This window comes from Patagioenas fasciata, chromosome W (assembly GCF_037038585.1).
Source record: "Patagioenas fasciata isolate bPatFas1 chromosome W, bPatFas1.hap1, whole genome shotgun sequence".
NCBI classification, from domain to species: Eukaryota; Metazoa; Chordata; class Aves; order Columbiformes; family Columbidae; genus Patagioenas; species Patagioenas fasciata.
Window position 1 is genome coordinate 57,935,010 of NC_092559.1, and position 12,441 is coordinate 57,947,450.

Below are 12,441 nucleotides of genomic sequence, written 5' to 3' on the forward strand. Positions count from 1 at the left end.
CTATAGTAGTTGACAAAAATTTATCAGGACAGTTTTATTTTTATACTTGTATTCTATTTTGTAGTCTTATTTTTATTGTGGCATGCAATAAAATATGGCAACCCATGGGTTATCTTAAAAGAAAAAATTAAAAAAAAGAAGAAATCAGACAAGAAGAAAAAAAACAGAAGTTAGTGATTCAGCAGTAATGCAGGTTACGTGCACAGTCAGCACAAGAGGCTGCTTATGTCCGAGCTCCCTCTCCCTAGAGTTCTTTTGCCTCTTGTTCTTCTCCACCACCACATTATTTCAATTTTTTCTGCAAGTTAGCTGAGGATTCCAGTGGTCAAGCACTTGATACTCTGAAGTGGGTGCGAGGTAGACACATTAAAATAAAAGTATGCACATTGCTCTTTCTTAGCTGCTATAAGTAATCTAGAACTGGCAATAACCAGCATCCAGGTGTTCTGCCACCTTTTCAGCTTCACTTCCAGTACTAAGAAGGCCAGAAACAAGTGGCCATATCTATATTCTGGTGCCTGATATAGTTTCAAGTAAGCTTTAAATACATGAGAATTTTAGCATTAAAACATACAAAAATAGGGAGCACTAATTTAAAAGTTAATTTGGGGAATGTTTTTTTCTGATTTGGGGGAAGGTAAGGTGTTTTATTTTGTTTAGTGGTCCATCAATTGCCAAAGCATTGCAGAACTCTTTACAGATAGTGCAGGTGCCAAGAAGAGAGCTGCTAGCAATTCTACCAAGCTATGAGGAGTTGGAGCACTTTGGTATCTATCATGTTCCACTTTGGGAAGAAGGCAAGAGACAAGGCTTGAGATCTTGAATCACAGTCACAAAAATTTTAAGAACTACTAATGTCCCTCTCCAAGTATATCCATATAGCTCTACAATCAAAGCATGCATTTTTGAGATTGTTTTGCTGATATTATCGTTATTGAAATCGGACACTTACAAATAAAAGATAACTAAGAGTTGTTGCTTATCATTTAGAGACTAAAAACATCACTACTTTGCTGTCAGTTTTGCTTTGGGAAATTCTAATTTTCTCAACTGGGAAGAGGGACATTTGATTTACATTTCAAATCTAAAGTTTAGATACAGAGCTTAGAGTATCAATTCAACCATTATTTCCTATTTTTAATTAAAGCATTGACTTCTATGAGAGCATGGTCATGTCAATACTACAGACAGTTCTGAAGCACACAAATCCATCCTCACTGTATTTGGAGCTACAAGTTTTTCTGAAGTACATTCTGTGTGACCTCAGAACACAAGTGAGACAGAGGAACAGCTTCAAAATATTTTAAGACACAAATATATTCACGACCACATATCCATATTGTCACGGAGGCACCCCGAGGTTAGCTTGAGGGACAATAGGGTCCAAAACAACTTTTATTGAACCGGTGAGAAACAGGGTTTTAGCACTCCAAAAGTGACTTAAATACAGGTTCAGATATCAGTTGAGGAAAATTATTAAGGGGCAGCAACTAATACCACAGGAGGTCCACAGCGTGCACGCACGTGGCTTCACTCAAAACAATGCCGGAGCCGGCCCTGAGTCCGGGACGAATACACGCTTGCCTGAACACGGTGTGAGATTATTTTAAAGAGATACACGTGTTAGCAATCAGGACACATAACCACGGGCATAGTTATATGCGGTGCTTTATTTCAGCGCTGGGAAACCAGGGGTTCACACCCAAAGCTGGCTTCCATCGTCAGTTTAGGTTACACAGTATTTATGCAGTCCATTCACATACATATTCATATATTCATTAGGATCATTAGAATATGTAACAGTTGCTCAACATTTATTGCAACATCAATTGCAACACCTTGGAACTACTTTGATCATGCGCAGTGTCCTCTGGTGGTCTTTCAGGGGGTCTTCAGGATGAAGTAAGTAGTCTTCATCGCTTCTGTCCTTTTCACCTTTTGATGCTGCACATGCGCACTACTCTATAATTGCACAATTGCTGACCAGCCAAATTTCCAGAGTATAAGCTAGCCAGCAGTTGTGCAACTACAGAGGTACTGTATATATTTCTCCTCATTCTAAGCATATTTGGGCTAAGATAAACGCTAGGTTGATAAGATAAAGGTATGCTCAATTCCCTTATTAGGTAAAACACGGTATGCAAAGGTTGAATCAGCCTGGTACCCATCCCAGAAAAGAACATCTTGTAAAATTGATCCTGTTAGTCTCCTATTAAGATTGACTGTATTGATTGTATTAGTATAATCCCCTATAAAATTGATTCTATCTCTAACACACGTACTCGTAGTGAGTACGGAAAGTACATGTGCAAATGTGCACGGAATATATATATGTACTCGCAATCCTGCGAGGGTTAATTTACTTAAACGTGCAAATGTGCACGGAATACTACACGAGCTTATGTGGAAGCACGGGAGGAAAATACACTCGCGATTGTGCGAGGAAATAATTTAAAGTACACGTGCAAATGTGCACGGAATATATATGTACTTGCAATACTGAGAGGGTTAATTTACTTACACACGTGGCGGCAGGGCAAGCGGAGTCTCAGTCCCGGGAAGCGGGGGAGGGGCTGTGGCTCCTGGCGACAGTGGCTAAGCTCGTGCTCCGAGAGACCCGCGACAAAAAAGGCAAAGTCTCGACGAGAGTCCCGTTTTATACTGGCTGATCAGACCTGACTGTAGGCATTCTAGAAGCTTCTCTGCACCCCCACACCGGCTGTGGGGTGCCCCTGAAGCCTCCAAACATCCCCCACACTGGCCGCAGGTGCCCAGCGGCTCACTGGCGCCTCGGCACTCCCTTCTCCTAATGGCCCTGGCCAGGGTGCTCTGGGGCCAAACAAAAGAAGCTGTTAGCCTCAAGTAATAGAGAGGGAGATGTGCCTACTCCTTCCATATTGAATAGGGGGGGGGAAGAGAGGGGGGGTTTGCATCCTGCCACACATATGTAGCTGAAGTCTGGATGAAATTTCAAATATGTACAAAGCAAGCTGCAATCCTCCTTTACAGTCAATGTATAACTCTGACTAAACACTGAACTAAATACTTCCCATTACATTGAACTGTGATGTGAATGTGCACTTCTATAAACACTTCTCCTCATTCTCTCCACTCTTACGATGACTTTACTGTTCAACGGCCTTTCTAAACAGTTTAATCTCAGAGCCAGTTGAAATATCCTCCTCTAAGCTGCTAGCAAACAGCTCAAATTACTATACCCTGACAGATGTGACAGACCCCTCTACATTCATGGGACACCCCACTCCCCCCACCCAAAAAAAAAAAAAAAGTGTATTTTTAACCCCAGCTTGGTCATCGGTGTTACATCAGTGGGAAGCATAACAACCACCCAAAAAGCATTTGTCTTTTATATATAGTGCAGACTTCAGCCAATTCAATTATAATGAGATGGACAAAAAGCATTTCTTATATTTTATAGGTTTTTAGTGACAAAGCAATTAAAAAAAAAAAAAAAAAAAGAGGTATCACTTTCTGGTGATACCTCTGATGGAACCAAGGGTTCTGTCAGATTGGCTGCTGCTTAGACAAAGTGAAGAGATACAAAAAGTACAAGGTCTCTGCATAACCCAGGACTGTTCTTTGAGAACTTGAAACAGAAATATCAAGCAAGCATAACATACAGTTGATCAAACATACTAATCTGCTGAAAACCTACATTTTTAATTAAATATTTTATAGAAATTAAAAATATTTACTGAATATACAGAAGAAGTAATGAAAGTCAGAAGAATAGGACAAGATAGATTATATGATTACAGAAAACTCTTAAAAGCTCTCAAGCCTTTTTAATATATGGAAGACAGTCTGTGTACCTACACTTAGCTGTGTTTCTAGCTCAGTCTTTCATCCATTTGCTTCAGATTCTGCTGCAGACTGTCGAAAATAATCCTCTGCTAGGAAACTTGTATTTTCTTTCTGAGAAACCTCTGCTGTTAAGATTTAAAAGAGGAAACAGGGAAAAGGAAAGTTATAGTACCTTTATATAATAATAAACCTTTTCAACTATGATCTCCCTGATCCCAGGAGAACTAAAAATCTTTCTGCTAGTTTCCATGGACAATGTTCACAGAAGTCCCTGTTGAACAAACACTCTACAGTACAAATTTTACAAAATGTCAGAAAACAAAACAAAGTATCCATACCTGCAATTCTGAGCTTTTCCCTTTGTAATACAGTAGCAATAGGTGTTCTCTGGAACCAATATCCTGCTCCCTCCACTTCCCACAAAAGGTCATGGTCTCCAGGATACTTCTCAAAATAGTGCTTACAAACTGAACAAACAGAAGAAAAAACCCACACTACTACGTATACAATATACTCCTCTGTAGCTCAGTTTTTAAAGTTTATCTGAAATCAAATTAATTTGCAACATAAACCATCACAGAAAGAACTGTTCAACAAAAGATTCCAGTCTGAAATAACCATAACATTGCTTTACCCTACCTAGTCATCCTTCTCAATAAGTCCTTTCTTAAGGTTTAAGCACATTCCATTATCATCTTAAACTGTAAACAAAAATAAATGGCTTTTTTTTTTCTTCTTCTCTAAGCAGCCATTTGAGTTTTACTTCACTGGTCACTGCCCTGCCAATCACAAGACCCAACCAGGATGGAAAGGCTCTTAGACAAAGGATGTAGTCAAGTGATTTTTGTCACCTCGTGCTATTATAGGCACTTGTGAAAAGCACTCTTTGGGAACACAAACACATTGACATTGCATGGTTTATCATCCTCTCACTATTCACTTTTGGGATATTTTCTTCTCTGCTGTCCCTCCACCTCTTTCCTCTCAATACATTTACTAAACATCCATGTGAAGAGGAATGTTTTGACATTATTCTGTACTAGCTACCAGGAAAACTACTACTTGGAAAAGCAGAAAATTTGCAGTGCCTAAGTAAGAAGGCCAAATGAAAATAGTAATAGAAGGAAGTCTGATAGATGGCCTGAGAGTATGCCCTGAGAAACTGGACAAAGGGAATGTTTCTTGCCTGAACACAGCCCCAAGCAACATTGTTTCTAAAATGTGTTTAATTACCTAGTTGACATAACCCTCTTGGCTTATTAATAGAAGAGCCATAAGTATTTTCCTTGTACATTAGCACTGTGCTTTCTTTTACCAGAGTTAAAACATACCCTAGTATGTCCACTTGACCAAAAGTTCTGAGAAAGCATGAATTAAATGACCTTGTGAGGCTTAGGAGTGAGCAAGAAAAAGGTGCTACAAAGAAGATATACATTAGGAGATCATACACAAAAATACCTCAGCCCACTCTGGAGGCTTGGGGGAGGGAATATAGCAGTAAACTGCACAGTAGCAAAAAGCCAACAGAGTTCCAATAATCTAATCTCACACAAAGGATTAAAATCTAATCAGGAAATACTTCACCATCTTCAACAAATCAGGATTTTTAACCTTTGCTGAAGAGCAGGACATTTAATACAAAAACTGAGGATGCAGCCGCAAACATAGAGCTTGAACAGCAGTACTCATTTGGACATGTAAGAAAGCACAAAGAAGATCAGAAGAATAAATTGGAGCTTGCCTATGTACACGAAGGATGACAGTGGGTATTGTAGGCCAAGAGCATCTTCAATAATCCACAAAATCTTCCAACATGATTAGCCCAAAGTCTTTCCCATGATGTTTCTTTCTTACAAACGTTGTGTCTAGCACTGGCAGCTGGTAAGCCTGAGTAAGAGAAGAGCTACAAATACTTCCTGAAACAATAGGGGGGGGAAATCCATCAGTACTTCAGCACTGACATGTTGCTGCATGGATTTTAGCACATACAAATAAAGACCTTGATAATTTATAAAACTTATAAAAAAGTATATAATAAGTCATATAAATATCTAAAGTTCTATTAAAGTTATAAAGATAATTGCTATCAGATATTCATTGGCTCTTTGAACAGGCTTCATAACATTGCCAAGATATATCACAGATATGTTAGAAAGAGTCTGATAAAGCAGTCTAGTAGTACCAGAAAAACATAGCAGACCGAGAGAGAAAAGGCTCACTTTGAAATCTCACTATATGATTCCATAGGAAGACCATACTAAAAATGAATTGGAAAAAAGGAGGAGGGAAAAGGAGACAATGAAATTATTGAATTGCACTTTTATGTAGATTATTTTACTCCTCGGGGTAAATATGAAGACTACAATTCAGCTCTTCTTTAAGGACTGAAACTATAATTCTAATTTTTTAACTGAAACCACAAAAAAATCCTACAATGCTTTACATTGAAATTCTCCCATAAATAATACATTATTTGTAATTAAATGAAGATGAAACAGACTGTCACAACACATATATATATTTCAGCATAAGAGGCTTCAAAGGGTAGCTATGGACTCAGTGGTAAAAAAAGTGATGCCATATAATGGCATTAAGATAGCATGTCAATTATCCAATCCATTTTCAGGCCCTCATTTTGCCAGTAAGTGTGAATAATGTAAAAAAAGAAAAAAATAATAACAGCCCTTTCCTCTAACAAGGCCAAAGAGAAGCACGCAATTGTCTATACAACATAGTTTGTCTACGCAACCTTGTACTTTTGAGACCAGTTAACACACTTATCTTCATTTTTCTAGCAAGGAAAATGTGGGCAGAGAGCTTACGTTACTTGGGTACCCTTTGGGATACCAGTCAAGCTCTACCACTCTTTCCTAACCATCTGTATCTAGAGCTGTCTTTCTCCACATGGGCTACTCATTTGGAGAATACATCACACAATCAAACATGGGTGAAATACTGATAACACCTTCAGCGTTTGCTAAGTCAAGACGAGTAAATGGGAGAGAGCATCATGAAAACTATAACAAATGAGCATGAGTATAGCAAAACTTCAGAGCCACATAAACAAGCGTCCCCATTCTACACTAAAAAAATACAACCACTGCTCTAATTTCCAGCTTTATAAGGCCACAACAAAAACCACTGCAATGTAAATACTACTTTGTGACCACCATGTTACAGCATTTTTTACATCAAAAATAATACTGAGAATCATACAAATTATACAATACATCATTTCTTAAAAAAAAAAAAAATCCACAAAAATATAACAGAGCCAATCAGGACAAATTTGCAGAACATGAAGAACTCTAAAAACTCTCTTAGATTTCTAAAGGACATAAGCATTTAAGCCATAAAATTTAACTGCAGTCTGACTTCTTATTAATTTAAGAAAACACCAAGTCACCAGGCCTGTAAGGCTTGTAAAGTCTACTAAACAGTATTCTTCAAATAAGCTCCCTATCTCCCCTCTTCTACCCCCCTCAAATCCCACAACACACAAGTGTTTTACCTGTAGATCTAACAGAAAAGAACCCAATAGCCTCTCCTTTTTTTCCACAGAACCTTAGCATAGTCATTGCTACCATGACAGAGAAATGGGACCTCATTTCTTTCTATTTCTTGTTTCTGATAGATAATTCAATTTGGAACATAGAGAATCACTCTCTCTCCAACAGAGTTCACCTAAGGAAATACAGAAAAACATTTTAGAAGAATGGTCAGTTTAGTTGATAGTCACACATCGGGGACCTTATTTTTCAAAGTCACCAGCTAACACAACTGCAGACAGAATCAAGAGAAGCTGAAAGTGCTAAAATAGGATGAAGTTCTGAGGTTTGTTTTGATACAGGGAATTGACAACTATCTAATTAACACTTAAAGAACTAACACTTGACACTTAGAGAGCTAACCCTTTAACCCACATCACTATTGCCTAGCCTTGCTTAACTCTGTGTAACTTATTGTACGAAAAACAGGACTTCACTGACGCCTTGCAAAAATAATAATCCTTGGGTGCATCCTTGGGTGAACCAGATAACAGAAACTTGGGCACAGGACAGGAGATACACCAGTTTTAACCAACTCAGCAGTCTGAGACCTAACCAACTCATCACACTGGACCAAAGGTGACCATGTACAGAGAAAGAGGACCTGGGTTCACCATCACTGCGCAGCTGCAACCAGGAGGAGCCAGAGGTAGAGACTCTAGAAATGGCCTCCCGGAACTCATTGTAATAAGAACCGCCTTCTCGGGGACAGGTTATGAATATGTATAGGCATTCCTAAAACTTTCATGAATATGTAACACTTTACTGTATTTAACCAAGCTCACAACTACTGTAAAATACACACGTATTAGGTGAAATGATTCTCTGTGTGTCCGGCATCGTAAGTAAATAGGTAAAATACATACCTTCCTTATAACCTCAAGGGTTGTAAGGTCAGTTCCGTGCCTCAGTTTGAGGTCTAGGAGATGCTCTGAAGCCATAACAATAGGTTAAGTATAAAGCACTACCATAGACAGAGGATATTTCACAACTTCATAGTCACTCTCAAGCTGAAAGAAGTGCTGGGAATGGGGTAGTGAGGGGAATGTTTTGATTTTAATTAAAAGCTATTTTTGGATTTAAGAAACATTCACCACAAACAATAGCAGTATGCCAGCCTCAGATTTCCCAGGCTAGCGGGTAATTGGAGTCCTACAAAGAAAAAATCACGAGCTTTACAGAGTAGCAGGACTTGGCACACTCAATCACTGCTAACAGTGGCAAGACAACAGGATATGATGCAGTGGAAGAACTAGTTACAACAGTTCGTGTGGCATGAAACAAGGAATTCAATATCCTTTTATCTGTTCCTTTTACATATGAAATTGAAGTTCAACACTATCCTACCGAGTGTGAAGGAAGAATGGTGAAACTGATAGTAATCAACCTTATAAGATGTTTTCTTCTATGGAACAGGACAAGATGGGCCTTCACTGGCCGCTGGATCTGTTACAGTTGGATTAATATTAGGATAGCAACCAGCCCTGTAGCCATAGAACTCTTGTAATCAGTAACCAAACTCTGTTCTTAAAGCTGACATAGATTTATGGTATATTCTTATAAGGCAGGTAACTGTAACCGAGCCTTATTCTTAAGGTGGACATAGATTTATGATATATTCTTTTAAAGTTGGTACCGTAGAAAATAACTGATAATTATAGCATCTTTTAGATAGGAAATTTGTGTTAGAATAGGTGTGGAATATGCTAATGGTTGTCAGGGGTGTAATGAATATGTATGTGACTAACTTGTATAATAAGGTATGGTCTGAATCAGCTGTTTGAAGCCAGCTTTGGGTGCGAACCACTGGTTTCCCAGCACTGAAATAAAGCACCGCATATAACTACGTCCGTGGTTACGTGTCCGGATTGCTAACAAAACCATGTTCCTTTCCCAATGCCCAAAGTCTCAGCTACCCTATCTGTAAAAGGTACAGCTTTCCTGATTTGCTCATGATCCTGGCATTATGAAACACATGGAAAACAAGGCTACATGCCAAATTCTCTAGAGTAAATTTAAATGCAATAATCAAAGATGAGTGCCCAGATAGGAATTACACTCCTGGAAAAATACAGGTTTCCTGTTGGAACGATAAAGGACTCAGCACTCCGATTCAATGTGAATCACGCCAAAGCCATTTATTACAGAAACATGTCTCCTTATATACGCAACTATTCTCTAATCACGCATCCACGCTCCAAGCATGGATTCGCTAAATGAGTATCATGGGCAGTCCACATGCTGGAGCCCCACCGATGATAGGTCCGACGACTCACGCCATGCTGAGGCCCTGTTAATGAAGAAACTCCCGTCTTTCTCACAGCAGATTCTGTTCTCAGCTTCTCGAAGTGGCCTTGAGATTCCTTTGGGCCTGACTAATTCAACAACATATCTCCTTCTAACGAAACCCCTTCACAGTTTCCAGTTTTGGAAGAAACCAAAACTCCATACTACATCAGTGTCAGTAATGGTAACACAGCTCACTCATGAGCAATAAAGTAGATACCAGGCAACTTACTTTCCCAAACCTCATGTATTGCCACTGCAGGCCACCAGCTCCAACGTGCCTCTATCAAACAGGTTCCTTTCAATACTTTTAGCTTACTAGTCTCCTGATATGACTGTCAGGTACTGCTGTGATAGAATGCACCACTCTACAAAGACGTTTCAATACAACCAGACATACTATGTTCTAAAGAGTAAGGAAATCACCTCTTCTTAACATCATTAACATCTAAATAGCTTGCATATGAAGCTACTGTGCAAGAGTCCCTCTTTCTGTAGACACTGTCTTCACAGCCCTTCCCCCAGTACCTAGTTCCTCTGTTCCCATTGACCTTGCTTTTGACATGAGACGGTTAACTCATTTCTGAATTAAATGAAAACATGTAACACCTCACACACTAGCTATTTGCCATTACTTGCCATTATCTTGAAGGATAAGAATAATTGCTAGGCAAATGTTGGAGCACTTTACCTGCTGAAGCCCCTCTCAAGAAGGGGCAGATATTCTCAGAATGTCATCAATTGACCACCGCTGGTGAGCAAGATACAGGGCTACAGCTTCAAAGAAACAAGGGGAAATAAAAAGTTAATGGTTCTTACCATTCCAAAAAGAAACATATTCATTAAATCTGCTAAACAATTAGGAATAATATTGTAGTAACCAAGTTAAGCATCTTCTAGTTGGCACTATATTAATGCAGCTCTTAATATAATATCTTAGCACAAGATATGTGGTGCTATAGAGCCCCCCCCCCATGCAACACTATATTGGGTTTGCATGACAAGGTTTTGGTAGTGGGGGGGGCTACAGGGGTGGCTTCTGTGAAAAGCTGCTAGAAGCTTCCCATACTTCCAACACAGCCAGTGCCAGCCACCTCCAAAACAGACCCACTGCTGGTCAAGGCTGAGCCAATCAGCGATGGTGGTAGACCCTCTGTGATAACATATTTAAGAAGGGGGAAAAAGTGTTGCACAACAGCAGCCATGAGAGAGAGGAGTGAGAAGATGTAAGAGAAATAACTCTGCAGGCACCAAGGTCAGTGAAGGAGGGGGTGGAGAAGGTGCTCCAGGCACAAGAGCAAAGATTCCCCTTGCAGCCCGTGATGAAGACCATGGTGAGGCAGGTTCTCCCCCCACAACCCATCAAGGTCCACAGTGGAGCAGATATCCATCTGCAGCCCGTGGAAGACCCCATACCAGAACAGGTGGATGCGCCCGAAGGAGACTGTGACCCCATGAGAAAACCCACACTGGAGCAGGCTCCTGGCAGAACCTGTGACCCTGTGGAGAAAGGAGCCTACGCTGGAGCGAGTTTTCTGGCAGGACTTGTGACCCCATGGGGGACCCCACACGGGAACAGTCCATTCCTGAAAGACTGCAACCCCATGGAAAAGATCCATGCTGGAGCAGTTTGTGAAGAACTGTAGCCTGTGGAAAGGACTCAAATTGGAGACATTTGTGGAGGATAACAGATCAATTCGAGGAACACCAACAAAACCCACATTTAACAGGATAAGTGAACACATTCCTGTGCAACTGAGGCAGTTCCTTATTCACAAAAGCTTAATTATTGTAAGCATTAAAATATAATATTTTTTAAAACAGAAAATAAATGGACAATGTTGGAAAATGATTTGATTATAAATTTCAACCCCTAGAAGTGCATAAAGGAGAGATGCACAGTCCGTGCAGCTTCCAGGCCACACAGAAGATTTCAGCAGGCTCTTAAAATTGAGAGATAAGGCTGCCCCCCTGCAGATCCTCAATACTGAGTGGCACAAAATAACAGGAAGATAAGAAACCAAGAGATATACTGTTTCTTACAGCATGTAATGGGACTTAAACAGAGCTTGGGGTGCCTTTATCTTTGGGGAACTAAAGCCTAAGTGGTTAGGCTGCCAGCCAAGGACTTGAAGGCATCAGGATGAATTTCCAGTTCTAGCACAGACTGTTGAGTAAATGTGGTAGGTTGACCCTGGCTGGACACCAGGTGCCCACCAAAGCCACTCTATTACTCCCCTCCACAGCTGGACAGGGAAGACAAAACATAATGGAAGGCTTGTGGGTTGAGACAAGGATGGGGAGAGGTCACTCAGCAACTACTATCACAGGCAAAGCAGACTAGATTTGGGGAAATTAGTTTAATTTATTATCAATCAAATCAGAGTAGGATAACGAGAAATAAAACCAAATTTTAAAAACACCTTCCCCCTGTTAGCAATCAGGACACATAACCACAGGCGTAGTTATATACGGTGCTTTATTTCAGCGCTGGGAAACCAGGGGTTCGCACCCAAAGCTGGCTTCAATGGTCAGTTTAAGTTACACAGTATTTATACAGTCCATTCACATACATATTCATATATTCATTAGGATACGTAACAGTTACTCAACATTGATTGCAACATCGATTGCAACATCTTAGAACTACTTTGATCATGCGCAGTGTCCCCTGGTGGTCTTTCAGGGGGTCTTCAGGATGAAGTAAGTAGTCTTCATCGCTTCTGTCCTTTTCACCTTTGGGTACTGCACATGTGTACTACTCTATAGTTGCATAACTGCT

General features: G+C 40.0%; 1 pseudogene; it reads right to left on the reverse strand.

Annotated features, from left to right (window-relative positions):
- Window positions 1-10,992, reverse strand: part of LOC136114545 (soluble lamin-associated protein of 75 kDa-like) — a 28,244-nt pseudogene extending 17,252 nt beyond the window's left edge.
- Between the last annotated feature and the right edge of the window lie 1,449 nt (window positions 10,993-12,441).